Raw genomic sequence first — 16,291 nt, 5'->3', positions numbered from 1 at the left:
TAATCTCTGGTAATTTGCCATATGAATTAAACATACAATTTCCAGTATTTATTATATTATACATTGTAGATCTCTCCTTTTCTGCAGATGGCTTTTTAGAGTTTTTAGTGTACAGTGTTAGTAAACATGGGGGTAAATGGATGGAAGTGGCTTCCTTAATGAGCCTTGGTTGACCAAAAGTCATGGGATGCTCTTCTCCTTGTTCAGAAAATGTATTTGTTTATTTATTGAGCTAGTCGCACAGCTCTGCTTCATTGAGGTGACACTTGTTGATTGCTCAGAAGGGTCCTATTTCCATTCTCCAAGCCTTGGTGACTCTCCTGGCCTGCAGAGCTAAAGTGACAAAATGTTCAAAAATGTATAGAATCGCCAAAATGTGGGAGAAATGTAAAGACAAATGGTTAGAGCCAAAGACAGAATTTCCAAGGTGTCAAAACCTCCTCACCTCCTTATTCAACTCAGGTGAATTTTTCATTGATTTCAGCATGTGAGGAAGGTGAGCAGGATTTGGCTAATTGATTCACATGGACCTACAGAGAAGTGTAGTAAGTGAAAGCCTCTGTCTACCATTTTGGTCTAGGATATTTTGTGATCTACTGTGGATTGGCTGCATTATCTATGGTAAATGTATATTTCCCCCCCCCCCCCTTGCTTCTTCCCCCCATTCTGCCATCCTCAGGTTGCTTTAGAACATAAGAAATGAACCAGGGGCTGAGTGAATATCCTGTGGGTGAACAGTCAATTTTTGATGATCCAGCCTGCTTGCTGAGGGCATGATGTGGAGGATGAAAATGCTAGCAAGATTTTCTTGGGTCTGTTTTGTGGCTTGGAAGAGAACAAATTGGTCAAGATGTGGGAATGGAGAGAGGAAGATTAGCCATGTCTTTCTCTCCCTTTCTGCTCTGTGAAGAAAACACCTATGGAACTATGTAATGGGGCAGCTTTTCCAAGGCACAAATGGCATTTAGGCACCTAACTCCCCTAAGAGTCTTTGAGAATCTCACACAGGATTTAGTTCTATGGGGTAGACATATTTCTGAAGAATAGGTCAAAAGAGTGAGAGAGCCTGTTCCAAAGTCAAACAGCATTTCTTTTCAACAGAGTGCTGAGTTCATAATGCACCAAATACGTTGATGCTTTTGAAATAAACATGTGAGTTCAAAGTCATATGGCATAGAAGTATTGCTCTTGTTGTAAATATCACCATCCATCTCTGTCCAGGTTTTTATACTGCACCCATCACTTTGGTATAGAAGCACCTCACAAATTTATAGCAGGGTAATCTCTACAAACTCTGCCTCTTGTCACTGCAGTGAACAAGTTAGCTAAGTGCCCTCCCGCACTGTGCAATGATCAGCACACGCTCACTACTAAGCTTTGTGCCCTGTAGTATGCTTCCCCCATCCACCTGGAACAGGTTCCTTCTCACCCCTTCAGCACCTTCTCTCTCTTTTTAAAAATCTATCTATTCAACCAACCCTTCTTATTGGTAACCATTCCCATATCCTCCCTCCCCCAAACTGTTGTCTCCTGTCTTATATTGTGTTTGTCTCATCTTTGGTTCAGGAAACATTTGCCTAATTCTAGGCAAAATCTTTAGAGGGTCTGAGCATGTGGAACTCCAAGTGACTTGAGTTACAGGTGCTTAGGATTTGGCCTTATATTCATATGGGGCAGTACTGTCAACTTATTACAATACCTAAAGAGAGAGGCAGCATAGTCCAGTGGATTGTGCACTGGAATGGGATCCAGGAGACACAGATCCTCTTCCCAGTTCTGCTATGTGACTTTGGGCAAGTCACCTCTCTGTTTCTCCTCCTGTCGTTTTTCTGTCTTGTCTATTTAGACTGCAAGCTCTTTGGAGCAGGGGCTGTTTCTCACTATGTGTTTGTACAGTGCCTAGCACAAGGAAGCCTTGATCTTGGCTGGGACCTCTAGGCTCTAATGTAATACAAATAATACATGAATTTTATTATTCTTAATAACATAGCAGGTTACCTCATTTCTCTTGAAGTTTTACCACTTAAGAACTCAAACAAAGCTTTTAGTCTACAGAGCCTATTGTACATATAAACATCTGTCATTCCAGAATAATTGGATATCAGTTCAATAGGCTGAATTTTGCCATGGTTTGATTGGAAGTGGTAACCCTTTCTGTGTCTAATATAGACATATATCTCTCTCAAAGGCGTTGACATGGATTACTGTATATTGCACTATAGCCAGCAGCTGGATTATAAAGGACAACTACTGGACAATTAAAAAGCATTGAGAAGGACACAGCTACATCACAGTGATCAAGATATGCCAGAATAAATTAGCATTACGCAAAGTTAGGCAATGTTTAATTCATAGAATGCCCTATATTTAGCCACCTTATTATTTGTAATATAATCCATCCGTTTATTGAAGGTTAACACCAAGTATTACTCCTGGGTATTTGGGAGACATGTCACAGGTCAGTGAAGCCCTTCTGATCTCTAGCTACTAGATGGACTGAATTTGCTGGAAGGGAAAAAATGGTATAAGCAAGTTGGACAAAGATAGAATTCTAATTGTTGTTAAGATACCTTATTCCATGTGCTTTTTCTGAGTAAAGAATACCGGAGACAAAAGAAAGATAATTAGTGGTTAATAAAAGAATAGTATTCTCTGCCTTCATAAATACAGTGCTGTTGATTTCACACATACACAGGCGGATGATAATGATTGAAGAGAAGGGGAGCTGCTGTTGACTATTGAGGCACTCCAGGAAACAGTGGAAGAAGGTCTGACAAGGTGCTCTTGAAAGAAACCCTTTGAAAATGATGAAGGAGGAGGAGTGTGGAGAAGACAAAGCGTCAAAACGGCAGAGTTTGAGTTGAGCCATTAAAAGGTGAGTGTCCTAAGACAGTACCCAAGAAATGATGTTTGTTCTGTGCTGATGTGATAAAAAAATAGAGCTGGGATAATTGAATGGAAAGTAGGGTTGTCGATTAATTACAGTTAACTCGCGATTACCTCCAAAAAAATTAATCATGATTAAAAAAATTAATCGTGTATTAATCGCAGTTTTAATTGCACTGTTAAACACTAGAATACCAACTGAAATTTATTAACTAATTTGGATGTTTTTCTACATTTTCATATATATTGTATTCTGTGTTGCAATTGAAATCAAAGTGTATTATAAATATTTGCACAATAAAAATGATTAACAAAAGAAATAGTATTTTTCAATTCACCTGATACAAGTACTATGGTGCAATCTCTTTATCTCCTGAAAGTGCAACTTACAAATGTAGATTTTTTTTGTTACATAACTGCACTCAAAAACAATGTAAAACTTTAGAGCCTACAAGTCCACTCAGTCCTACTTCTTGTTCAGCCAATTGCTAAGACAAACAAGTTTGTTTACATTTACAGGAGATAATGCTGCCCGTTTCTTGTTTACAATGTTACCAGAAAGTGACAACGGGCATTTACATGGCACTTTTGTAGCCGGTATTGCAATGTATTTACATGCCAGATATGCTAAACATTCGTATGCCCCTTCATGCTTTGGCCACCATTCCAGAGGACATGCTTTCATGCCGGTGATGCTTGTTAAAAAAATAATGCGTTAATTAAATTTGTGACTGAACTCTTTGGGGGAGAATTGTTTTATTGCATTCTGACATATATTTCATGTTATAGCAGTCTTGGATGATGACACAGCACATCTTGTTCATTTTAAGAACACTTTCACTGCAGATTTGACAAAACGCAAAGAAGGTACCAGTGTGAGATTTCTAAAGATAGCTATAGCACTCGACCCAAGGTTTAATAATCTGAAGTGCCTTCCAAAATCTGAGAGGGACAAGGTGTGGAGCATGCTTTCAGAAGCCTTAAAAGAGCAGTACTCTAATGCGGAAACTACAGAATCCGAACGACCAAAAAAGAAAAACAACCTTCTGCTGGTGACATCTGACTCAAATAATGAAAATGAACATGCGTCAGTCAGCACTGCTTTGGATTGTTAACGAGCAGAACCCATCATCAGCATAGACGCATGTCCTCTGGAATGGTGGTTGAAGCATTAAGGGACATATGAATCTTTAGCGCATCTGGCACATAAACATCTTGTGATGCTGGCTAGAACAGTGCCATGAAAACGCCTGTTCTCCCTTTCAGGTAACACTATAAACAAGAAGCGGGCAGCATTATCTCCTGCAAATGTAAACAAACTTGTTTGTCAGAGCAATTGGCTGAACAAGAAGTAGGACTGAGTGGACTTGCAGGCTCTAAAATTTAACACTGTTTTATTTTTGAATGCAATTTTTTCCCTACATAATTCTACATTTGTAAGTTCAAGTTTCATGATAAAGAGATTGCACTACAGTACTTGTATTAGATGAATTGAAAAATACTATTCTGTTTTTTTACAATGCACATTTATAATATAAAGTGGGCACTGTACACTTTGTATTCTGTGTTGTAATTGAAATCCATATATTTGAAAATGTAGAAAACATCCAAAAATATTTAAATAAATGGTATTCTATTATTGTTTAATAGTGCGATTAATTGCCATTAATTTTTTAATCGCTTGACAGCTCTAATAGAAAGCATGAATACACTAATCAGATTGGTCAAGTTAAATTAAATTTTTATTAGGTAGGGGTCACTGGGCTGGATTATATATGATTTTTATGTATTTTTGATAATGTTTCAAGGAATTAGCTATGAGATTTTGAAAGATCTATATTTTATATATCATCAAGCCACCTGGGGGTGTTCATGGTGGCAAACTCTGTGGTATCTAATCACTGGGGTGGGGGGAAGGGCTGATTTTCAAAAGTGCTGAGCATCAACAGATCCTGTTGATTTCAAATAGATTTTTGGCGCTTGTCGCGTCTGAAAATCAGGCCCTAAATTTCTGGCCAATAAGGGGCTGGGTGTTACTGGGAAGGGATAGGAGAAGTAGGGAAACAGGTAATGGATTTTTTTAGGAAGAGGAAACTAGGTATTTTATCCAGAAAACTAAGCTTAGATTGTGGGAAATATTTTGGTCCCTTCGTCTTTAAAAATGCACTAGACAAAAACATGCAACTGAAAAGCTGCTTGGGGACTTGTGGTTCTGAACAAGCACCCTCTTTCTGCCCTGGTCTATTGGTGCAAAAGGGTCAGGGGTCAAGCCCTAAAATGGCAGCACTGGCTGTGGATCTGCAGGAAATCTGGATCCAACATCCCTTTATGGAAATCTGATTCACAAAAGGACATTCACACCACACCCCTCTCAGTGTCCTCCACTCTAACAAGGGCAGCAGGGCCAGTTTTGTTATCATTAGGGTGACCAGATGTCCTGATAAAACCGGGACTGTCCGGATATTTAACCCTTTGTCCCATTGGGATGCCATTTGTCCCGATATTCAGGTAAGGAGGCGAGCGGGAGGGAGGTGCTGACCCCGTGGGTGCTCCAGGGCTGGAGCACCCATGGGGAAAAATTGCAGCCAAGCTCCCCACTCCTCACCTCCTTCTCTTCCCCTCCCCCCAGCGCGCCACGTCCCCGCTTCTCCCCCCCTCCAGCGCTTCCCAATGCCTAACAGTTGTTTGGCGGCGCTTAGTGTTTTCCAGGAGGAAGGGGAAGGAGCAGGTACACGGCGCACTCAGGGCGGGGGGAGGCAGAGAAGCGGCAAGGCAGGGGTGGGGACTTGAGGGAAGGGGGTGGAATGGGGGTGGGGTGAGGGCGGTGCCAGGGTGGGAAGAGGTTGGGGGTGGGCGAGCACCCACCCAGCAGAGGGGAAGTCGGCACCGTAGGGTGAGTGGCGGGCGGACGGGGGGGGGGGGGTGAAGTGGCGGGCGGGCGGGAAGGCGAGCGGTGAGTGGGGGACTGAGGAGGGATGCAGCAAGGGCGTGGGGGAGCCGAGCAGGGAGGGGGCGGGACCTGGGGCACAGTGGGGGTGGAGCCTGAGAGGAGCGGGGGTGGACTGTGGGTGGGGATGTGTCCTTATATTTTAGTGTGGTGATCTGATCACCCTAGTTATCATGTCTGTGTGCTGCTTTCTGTGGCCCCCTCCAATGGGGGATGGGGGTAGTCACAGAGCACTGTAAGAGTTAATGGTCTCAGCAGAATTGTCTGATCCAGCACCAATATTTTACATTGAAATGGAATAAGGCAGAAAGAGGAATCAGTAGCATAGAGTGGCAGATCCATGATTCTGCCCCCTACTCCCTGGCCACTCCCTCTTCTCTGCGCTATTCTTCTGCTATGCAGAGTTTCTGCAGAGGGGAGAGTGGCAGCTATGCAGTGGGAGATGCAGTGCTGTGCTTCTCTATAGAAACAACTGCCAGATTGTTCAACTTCTCCTGCCCAATGGACATTCTTAGATAAGTCTGGTTTAATTTTAGCTTGCTGCAACTCCTGTTGTTTGCAGTCACAGTTACAGGAAGGCAGTTACAGGAAGATGCAGTGCTGTTTCTGTGTTAGGAAAACTTGCATCAACAGATCTTTGTGAATGTAGCTAAGAAGATCAATGAGCACCTTCATTTCCAAGTCATCCTTAAAGATTCACTTGCAAATAATGATGAAGAGCTCAATCTCATTCTCAGAACTCTTGAGTTTAAATTCTCAGAGTAGCTTCTTGCTAAGTTTTGAATGTGCCTTTTTAGGTCTTCATTCCTGAAACTTTTCAGTTTCCTGCTCACTAAAAAAGCAAACCTTTCTCTGACACCATCGTACTTACGCATTCTATTGCCCAGTCGGGTTAATATTGTATCTGCAATGGGGTTGAAAACCTCACATTCAAAAACTTTTTCAGGATCTGATGACCTGTCATCCTTTGCAAGTTTGCCTAGTATTATTTTCCTCCTTTGAAATACTTTCTCTTAGAACTGTGTGGATCTTCCTAACGTTTCAACATGAAAAATAATAGTAGCTTTCTTACGTGCAACAGACCCAGAATACCACAATTCCAATAAAACATCTCAAAGGCCACCAAGTAACCTGCAAGCTGTTTGAATGTGAGAATCCAGACGCTGCAATTTTTTGCTCACAGTGTTGATTTTTGATAAGAGAGTTTACCACATCTTGGCCAAAACAAGAAATGAAAACTCTGAAGTGTTTGTTTGCAAGCTATCAGCTTTGGATTTAAGATTTGGCGTAAGATTATGTGAAGCCTTGGTCTTATCTGAACCTCAGCCTGATTTTGTAGTGGACAGATTGCCTCTAGCCTTGCTGCCCATCTTGTTGTGCTTTGGCATTTTAATGTAATGCTAATATGGTTTTTCAACACATCCCAACCACTAGTAGAAGTGGAAAACAGGGTATACACTTTTTGAACAATTCCAAAAAGTAGAACAACCAGGGTGACAACCAGCACAGCAGCTTCTCCAAAAAGATTCAGTGAGTGGGCAGCACAGAAGCTGAAAGACACATACTGATTTAACTGCTGGATTTGATTTGGACACCTTTGTACGCTGCAGCCATGTTGGCTCCATTGTTACAGCTTTACCCCTGCAAGCAGCCATATCTAAAGTGTCCTTTTTTTCATCTTCTTGAAAATAACCCCTGTAATACCCTCCCCAGCTTTGGGGTGAATATTCATGAAGTCTACAAAGCTCTCAACAACCTTTGCTCCACATTTTGAAACCCCAACATACCTTAAAACCTGAGACACTTGTTCCATTTTGGAGAGGTCTGGAGTGCAATCAAAGATAATGGAGAATTATTTAGCATCCCTAACCATGTCGAAAATAGCCTGCCGTACTGTTCTTGTGATTCTACTGATAAATCGCTTCTGAATTTGGTTTGATAAGAATACCTTTGCGGTACAGGCCTTAATAACTTCCACATGATCTTGCAACAAACAATTCCAGTAAACCCAAAAAATTACCATTATGAGGACTGTCTAATTTCTCATCTGAACCTCTGAAAGCTAAACACCTCTCACCTAAGTCCAGCAAAATATCTAAGAGATGATGCAAAATATTGCACCACATGTCCTTCTGCAGGCTTGCATACCTTTGTCCAGTTGATAGCAGGTTTGCATACCTTTGTCAATTGTGTGACCCTTTTCTAATTATTCGGCAAGTTCCATCCAGTGAGCGATTCCTTTGAACATTTGTGTGGGCAGACTTGTTCACTAAAGTGGAAAAAGTTTGTGAACCCAGTTTTACAGTTCGCAAAGGAAGATGAGGAATTTGTTCGGAAAAGCAAATGAATGAAACAGAACAAGGAGGGAAGTGTTGAACTGTACATCAACCAAGATCTCTGGTGTGACTCCCCATGTGGCATTTGATAACAAACAACGATTTTAATACTTGCTTTCCTTTGCACTCGCTAAGTGAAAAGTCTTGTTCTAAATTAACAAAGGGACTGTTTTTCTCCCAAAAATCAGCTTACCGAATCTGTCATTTGTGGCCAAGTAGCTGGATCTGCTTTGTCAAAGTCAAAATTCTGCCCCATGCTTTCTATATAATCAAATCGCTTTCAGTGTCTGCATCCATTACAATTGCACTAGCAACCAAGGGCAAATTTTTGTCCCAGAATCAGAGACAACAATTCAGCACCAAGTTCTGTGCTTCAGCACACAACAAACCTGACAAACCCAAATCAAAGTCCTCACCAGCTAAGGAAGGCTCAGAAGTGCAAGTCGCAGAACTGTCCATGGATAATTTACCAGGAACATGATTGAACTTTGCACATTTCAAGAAACTTTGTAGACCACTTGCACTTTTCTGATTTTCTTTTTCACAGGCTTGCTGAAGCTTGTGTTTTTGAGCACCACTCTTCTGCTTGTAAGTATTCATGGTGGAAATCATGGCTGACTGTAAGAATTCACCCACCAAACCCATCAAATGAATTGCTAGGGTTGGAATGACTGCAGTAGTGGGCGAAAGATCTAATTAATATCTCTGTGAAACTCTGAGAGAAATCAGGTGAAACTAATGAGCCAGAGCTTAGGAATGCAGATAAGGTCAACTGAGGTCAAGAGAAGGGAACAGTTACAGAGAAGGCTGGAGCCCCATGAGGGAGGAAAGGAGTGAGAATTAAAACACACACAAACAAACAAAACAATAAAACCGGACCTCTTTGTGGGCCCCCGATTGACCTCGGCCTGGTTCCACTGGAACTGTTTGAACCCTCCCACCTCTTTGCATAGCCTGGGGAGAGGGGAACTTTCTGCATAGTCTCACATGCCTTCCACCAAATGGATTCTTCTCCTCTCTCCAGTAACCCCACGGCTGCATGGGTTGCAGTGGTGGTTATGGAGAAACTGCAGTGGTGCTCTGAGCCCTGGCCATTGGATTCTGTTCCTTCCAACCACCATGGGATCCCATGTGCCAACCCTGTTTGCTCAGGCTGTTTGCTCACCCACTGAAGCTACATGTATGCATTTGCGGAATAATTTGGTTTTTTTTATGTGATGATGATCAACCAGTCATTTTGCTCAACTGGTGAAAAGCCCTATAGTTTTGTATGGTATGTTGGGTGTCCTGAACTGTCCCATGTTCCAGTGTCAATGGGAATGGAGAGACACATTTCCCTTATTAAGTGACTTTCTGTATTTAATTTTACTTTTAATAAATTGTAATGAAATGGGAGATACAATGTAATGCAACAGATATGTGGGCCAGATCCTTGAAGTCGATGGAGTTATATTGATTTATACCAGCTGAGTAGCTGGTTTATAATAATCTATAATGTGGACCAAATTTAGCCCTTGTGCAAATGAGTGCAAGTCCCTTAACTACAGTAGAGTGGCACCTGCTTGCACCAGGGTTGAGTCTAGTCCTCTCTTCTCTACTTCCCAGATCAGATCAGTGGGCCAAATTCTCAGTTGGTATAAATCAGAGTTGCTCCATTAACTATGCTATGCCAGTGTACACTCTCTGTGGATCTGGCTCTAAATTGTATTTCTTGTTATGCCCCAGTCACACTGTTTATATAGATATAACTGGCATTTACTTATTTACTAGTAGGCCTGCTTTCAGCATTATCAACAAATGATGAGGAATTTAATGTACTTTGTGAGGTTTTGCTAGCCAGAGATATCCCATGTATTGCGCTTGAAAACGCATGAGGTTGGATCAAGAGGGTGAAAATATGTTGTTCTTTACTATCATTCTGAGGGGCTCAAGGCGCTGTATAACTTGGTGAATCCTTTGATGTTAAGAAAGGAGAGGATGTGCAGATTCCCCTGGAAGCTATTGCTCTCAAATCCCATTTGGTTCTTTATATTTTCTTTTTTGAATCGAGCAGACAATATAGGCATCCCACTTCCTGCATAAACAATCCATGACTGGCTTATAAAGAAGCCTATCAACCAAAAAAGCATCATCTACATCACTTAGGGCTGCTGTACATAGGTTTGTATCCGTGATAAAACATTAACTTTTGGGGCTTCATTTCTTAGTTTTTTCAGGTGGTCTCGGGCTGGCATGATATAAGTTGGCTGTTCAGGCCAGCTGTCAATGTTTAACCCTGAAGAAAGGGTGCATAAATTAGACTTCTGTTGAACAGTCCAGGCTGCTCCTGAGAGGCAGTATGGTCCCTTGGTTAGGGCACTGGCATAGGCATCAGGAGACCTAGATTCTTGTCCCAGATCTGCTGCTGCCCTGCTGTGTGACCTTGAGAAAGTCACTTCACCTCTCAGTACCCCCTTCCACCCTTTGTCTCTCTTTTTTTATTCAGACTGTAAGCTCGTCAGCCTAGTGACTGCCTCTTACTATGTGTCTATACAGCATCTACCACTATGGGGACTTAATCTCAACTGTAGCCTGCAGTATTGCTGCATGTCCCAGCCATGTCCTAATGTTCCATTGACTTCAAAGGATTGTTAATGCATGACACAACCTCTCTGTGCCTCAGTTTACCCATCTTTAAAATAGACATTATAGAGTGTCTACCTCACATGTATGGGGAATAGTTAATTAGATCCCTGGTGCACAGTGTTAGCCAGGCTTTGAGGAGTGGTAGGGGAAGAGAGTACAAGGAGTCTCCCACACCATGCTCCCCTTTACAGATCCCAGTCACAATCCCAGTGGAGAGTAAAGACGCGAATCCCTGCTAATGCCCCCGTTAGCAGTCGTTAACTGAAAGGGGATGAGCAGGAGGCAGGTGCACATGGCACACCCTGAAGGGGTGATAGAGGTGCCACTCCAGGATGTGTTCCTTAAGAACACGTGAGAGGAATTCATTCTAGCGACCTTAGCCAGAATTCCAACAGAGGACTCCGGGCGCAGTGCAGTTCCTCTCCACCAGTGCGAGCTGTGATTTAAAATCCAGAGTGTGGGCCCTAATTCATTAATAAATATTAATTAGTCTTAATTATTTATGAAGTGCATAACAGTAGCCCTTACAGGCTCCAATCAGGGCTCCATTGTGTTATACTCTGTTTGAAAAGTTCTCCACAGGAAGACATTATTTATCATCATTCTATAATTACATTATATGGCCTATCACTTTGTGATATTTTGTAAGTACATAAGAGCTGCCATACAGGGCCAGACCATGGTCCATCTTGCCCAGTATTCTGTCTCCAACAGTGGCCCAAACCAGAGTTTCAGGGGGAGTGTACAAACAGGGCAATTATGGAGTGATCCACCCCTGTCTTCTGCTCCTGGCAATCAGAGGCTTAGGGTCGCCTTCAACGTGGGGTTGTGTCCTTGAGCATCTTGGCTAACAGCCATTGACTGACCTATCCTCCGTGAACTTATCTAGTTCTTTTATTGGCACAGTTATATTTTTGGCCATCGCAGCATCCCATGCCAATGAGTTCCACAGGTTAGTTGTGCATTGTGTGAAAAAGTACTTCCTCTTGTTGTATTAAGCCTGCTGCCTATTAATTTCATTGGGTGGGGAAGGGTAAATAACAGTTCTCTATTCGCTGTGTCCACATCATTCATTTTATAGACCTCTACCATATGCACCCTTAGTCATCCCTTTTCTCAGATGAACAGCCTTAATCTTTTTAGTTTCTCCTCTTATGGAAGTCATTTCATACCCCGATCATCTTTGTTACCCTTCTCTGAACTTTTTCCAGTTCCACTATACCCTTTTTGAGATGGGGCGACCAGAACTGGACACAGCATTCAAGTGTGGGCGTACCATAGATAAATACAGGGGCATTATGATATTTTCTGTCTTATTTTCTATCCTTTTCCTAATGGTTCCTAACATACCATTAGCCTTTTTGACTGCTGCCGTGCAGTGAGCGGAAGGGACTCCGTGGTGACTCTAAGATCTGTTTTTTGGGTATTGATAGTTAATTGAGAGCCGTTCATTGTGCATGTATAGTGCATTATTTTGCACTTTTTAATGTTGAATTTAATCTGCCGTTTTGTTGCCCAGTCACCCAGTTTTGAGAGCCGTTCATTGTGCATGTATAGTGCAATATTTTGCACTTTTTAATGTTGAATTTAATCTGCCGTTTTGTTGCCCAGTCACCCAGTTTTGTGAGATTCCCTCTGTAACTCCTCATAGTCTGCTTTGGGCTTAACTATTTTGTATAATCTGCAAACTTTTTCACTTCACTGTTCACTCCCCTTTCCAGATTATTACTAACTATGTTGAACAGCACAGGTCCCAGTACAGATTCTTGGAGGACCCAGCTGTTGATCTCTCTCCATTATGAAAACTGACCAATTATTCCTACCCTTTCCTTCCTATCTTTCAACCAGTTACTGATCCATGAGAGGACCTTCCCTCTTATTCCAAGGCTAGCTAATTTCCTTAAAAGCCTTTGGTGAAGGACCTTCTCAAAAGCTTTCTGAAAGTCCAAGTCCACTATATCCACTGGATCACCTTGTCTGCATGCTTGTTGACACCCTCAAAGAATTCTAAAAGATTGGTGAGGCATGATTTCTCTTTTACAAAAGCCATGTTGACTTCCCTCAACATATCGTGTTTATCTATGTGTCTGATAATTCAGTTCTTTACTATAGTTTCAACCAATTTGCCTGGTACTGAAGTTAGGCTTACTGGCTTGTAAATGCCAGGATTGCCTCTGGAGCCTTTTTTATAAATCTGTTACATTAGCTATCCTCCAGTCACCTAGTACAGAGGCTGATTTAAATGATAGGTTACATGCTACAGTTAGTTGTTCTGCAATTTCATATTTGAGTTCCTTCAGAACTCTTGGGTGAATACCTTCTACTCCTGGTGACATACTGCTGTTTAATTTATCAATTCATTCCAAAACCACCTCTATTTACACCTCAATCTGAGACAGTTCTTCAGTAAGTCAGCTAAATGTTGATAAATGCAAAGTAATGCACACTGGAATACATAATCCCAACTATACATACAAAATGATGGGGTCTAACCTAGCAGTTACCATCCACTCAATGTGCAGTGGCAGTCAAAAAAGCTAACAGAATGTTGGGAATCATTAGGAAAGGGATAGATAATAAGACAGAAAATATAGTATTGCCTCTATAGAAATCCATGGCATGCCCACATCTTGAATACTGCGTGCAGATGTGGTTGCCCCATCTCAAAAAAAGATATATTGGAATTGGAAAAGGTTCAGAAAAGGGCAACAAAAATGATTAGGGGTATGGAACAGTTTCCATATGAGGAGAGAGTAATAAGACCGGGACTTTTCAGCTTGTAAAAGAGACGACTAAGAGGGGATATGATAGAGATAGATAAATCATGACTGGTGTGGAAAAAGTAAATAAGGCAGTGTTATTTATTCCTTCTCATAACACAAGATCTAGGGGCCACCAAATGAAATTAATAGGCAGCAGGTTTAAAACAAAAAGAAGTATTTCTTCACACAATGCACAGTCAACCTGTGGAACTCTTTGCCAGAGGATGTTGTGAAGGCCAAGACTATAACAGGGTTCAAAAAAGAACTAGATAAGTTCATGGAGGATAGATCCATCAAAGGCTATTAGCCAGGATGAGCAGGGATGTAAAACCATGCTCTGAAGTGTCCCTAGCCTCTGTTTGCCAGATGCTGGGAGTAGATGTCCGGGGATGGATCTCTTTGATGATTTTACCTGTTCTGTTCATTCCCTCTGAAGCACTTAGCATTGCCACTGTCAGAAGACAGGATACTGGGCTGGATGGACCTTTGGTCTGGCCCTGTATGTCTGTTCTTATGTTCTCATGTTCTTAAAAAGAATGGCTCAGGCGTGGGAATCTTCTGCACACCCTCTGCAGTGAAGACCAATGCAAATAATTCATTAACTTTTCCGAAAAGGCCTTGTCTTCCCTCAGTGCTCCTTTAGCATCTTTGTTATCTAGTAGCTCCAGTGCCTGTTTTGCAGGCTTCCTGTTTCTGATGCACTTGAAAAAAATTACTGTTAGTTTTTGCGTCTTTAGCAAGTTCCTTCTCAAAATTCTTTCTTGGCCTTCCTTATTACGCTTTTACATTTTACTTGTCAGAATTTATGTTCCTTCCTATTTTCCTCATTGGGATTTACTTCCAAATTTTAAAGGATGCCTTTTTGCATCTAACATCCATTAGTTTGCTGTTTAGCCATGGTGGTGCTTTTTTGGTCCTCCAACTGTCATTTTTGTTTCGGGGTATACATTTAGCCTGAACCTCTATTATGGTGTTTTTAAGTCTGCAAGCATACTTGTGACTGTTCATTTTAATTTCCATCTAGCTAACATCCTTATTCTTGTGTAGTTGCCCTTTTAAAAATTAAATGTAACTGTGTTTAGTTTGTTGTTTTTTTGACGTTTCCTCTTCCCCCTGCCAAGAATGCTAAATTTAATTAGATTATGGTCACTATTTCTGAGAGGTTCTGCTATATTCACCTCTTGGACCAGATCCTGTGCTCCACTTAGGACTAAATCAAGAATTGCCTCTCCTCTTGTGGGTTCCAGGGCTAGCTGCTCTGAGAAGCAGTCATTAATGATGTCTACACATTTTATCTCTGCATCCTATCCTGAGATGACATGTACCCATGAGGATAGTTGAAATCACCCAGTATTATTGTGTTTACTGGCTTTGTAGCCTCTCTAACCTCCCCTAGCATTTCACAATCACTGCCACTATTCTGGTCAGTTGGTACTATATTCCTACTGCTATATTCTTATTATTCAACCATGGAATTTCTATACATAAAGATTCTATGGTACAGTTTGATTAATTTTTCCTCATTTGACTTTATTTTTTTTAGCATATAATGCCATATCTACTCTGTCATTCCTATATATTTTATACCCTGGTATTACCGTGTACCATTGATTATTATTATTCCATGATGCCTATAATATCAATATCCTCATTTAATGCCAGGCACTCTAGTTCACCCATCTTATATTTAGACTTCCAGCATGTGTATGCTAGCACTTGTACATTTTGTCAATATTTAGTTGCTTGCCTTCATGTGTTATGTTTAAATGGGACTCTTTTACATTTGATTGTTCCTCACTAGCTCCTCCTGTATTTTACCAGCTTCTTTCCTATTCTCTGTACGAGGATGTTGGACTAGAGGTGAGACCACTTTCCTATGTCCCGAAAAGGTTCCTTTCCGTAACACTCTGTCTTCCTTTGCTCCTCCAGTTCACCTCACCTGGTCTCAAGAGCCCATGATCTGTCTCTGAGGGCCATGAGTTGCTTGCACCACACACACACACATCTATGCCACCTGCCCATGAGGCAGGTAATAATACATGCTGCATTGAGTGCAATAAACTGGATAGCCATAAAAAAGTGTTTGGAAACAGCTGAACTGAGGGTTGTCTCACTGGGCTGCAGCGCTAACGGTGAGGTGCCTTCTTAACTCACAATCTCCTTGCTTTTTCTGGTTCAGATCAATGTTTGTTTTATTTACTTGATATGATACGTACAAGAAACAGAGTGAGGGTGAAAAAACCTAATAAAAAAAGCATTGAGGGTCAGTGGAAATGAGTGATTCCTGAGTGTAAATCATAGGGGACAGCAGCCCCGCCTCTAAAAATGCCTTGTACCAGTAGAAAATACCCAGGAAAGTGTTATTCATTACATTTATTCATTGTTTTATATGTCAAAGAACCTGGGTATTTAATTTCAGGTAAGAGAGAAAAAAACCCAGCAGTATCCGTGCAAGTATCATCCATGCTGAATCTGAGCAGCGGTAAAGCCAGAGCACAAATTAAAGCAGAGAACATATAAGAAGAAATAAAAGGATCTGCCTAGAGATCAAATGAAGCATTTGTATAGAACCTTATTCAAAATGGATACAAATGCATCAGTTCCTCAGAATTATAGGTGAATCAAAGGAAAATTACATCCAAGAAGATAAAGCAGCCAACCAGCAGCCTAACCACGTGAGAGGCAGAGATGCAACTTTGAAGCTTCCCATATGGGCTGCCAAAGAGCCAGATGTT

The 16,291-nt window shown here is 41.5% G+C and overlaps 2 long non-coding RNA genes across 2 annotated transcripts in view; one reads left to right on the top strand and one right to left on the bottom strand.

Annotated features, from left to right (window-relative positions):
- The window catches only part of LOC112058727 (uncharacterized), a 72,964-nt gene that overhangs the window by 9,567 nt on the left and 47,106 nt on the right, over positions 1-16,291 (top strand). Inside the window, exon 4 of the long non-coding RNA XR_010599883.1 lies at positions 2,696-2,875. This is a non-coding gene — a long non-coding RNA (uncharacterized LOC112058727). The remainder of the gene's footprint in view (positions 1-2,695; positions 2,876-16,291) is intronic.
- LOC135982490 (uncharacterized) overlaps positions 1-16,291 on the bottom strand; it is a 69,307-nt gene that overhangs the window by 28,256 nt on the left and 24,760 nt on the right. The gene's annotated exons all lie outside the window — the stretch shown is intronic.

Source organism: Chrysemys picta, chromosome 3 (assembly GCF_011386835.1).
Source record: "Chrysemys picta bellii isolate R12L10 chromosome 3, ASM1138683v2, whole genome shotgun sequence".
Lineage (NCBI taxonomy): Eukaryota > Metazoa > Chordata > Testudines > Emydidae > Chrysemys > Chrysemys picta.
Note: the sequence above shows the minus strand (reverse complement) of the source record. Positions and strands in the feature narration are given on the sequence as shown.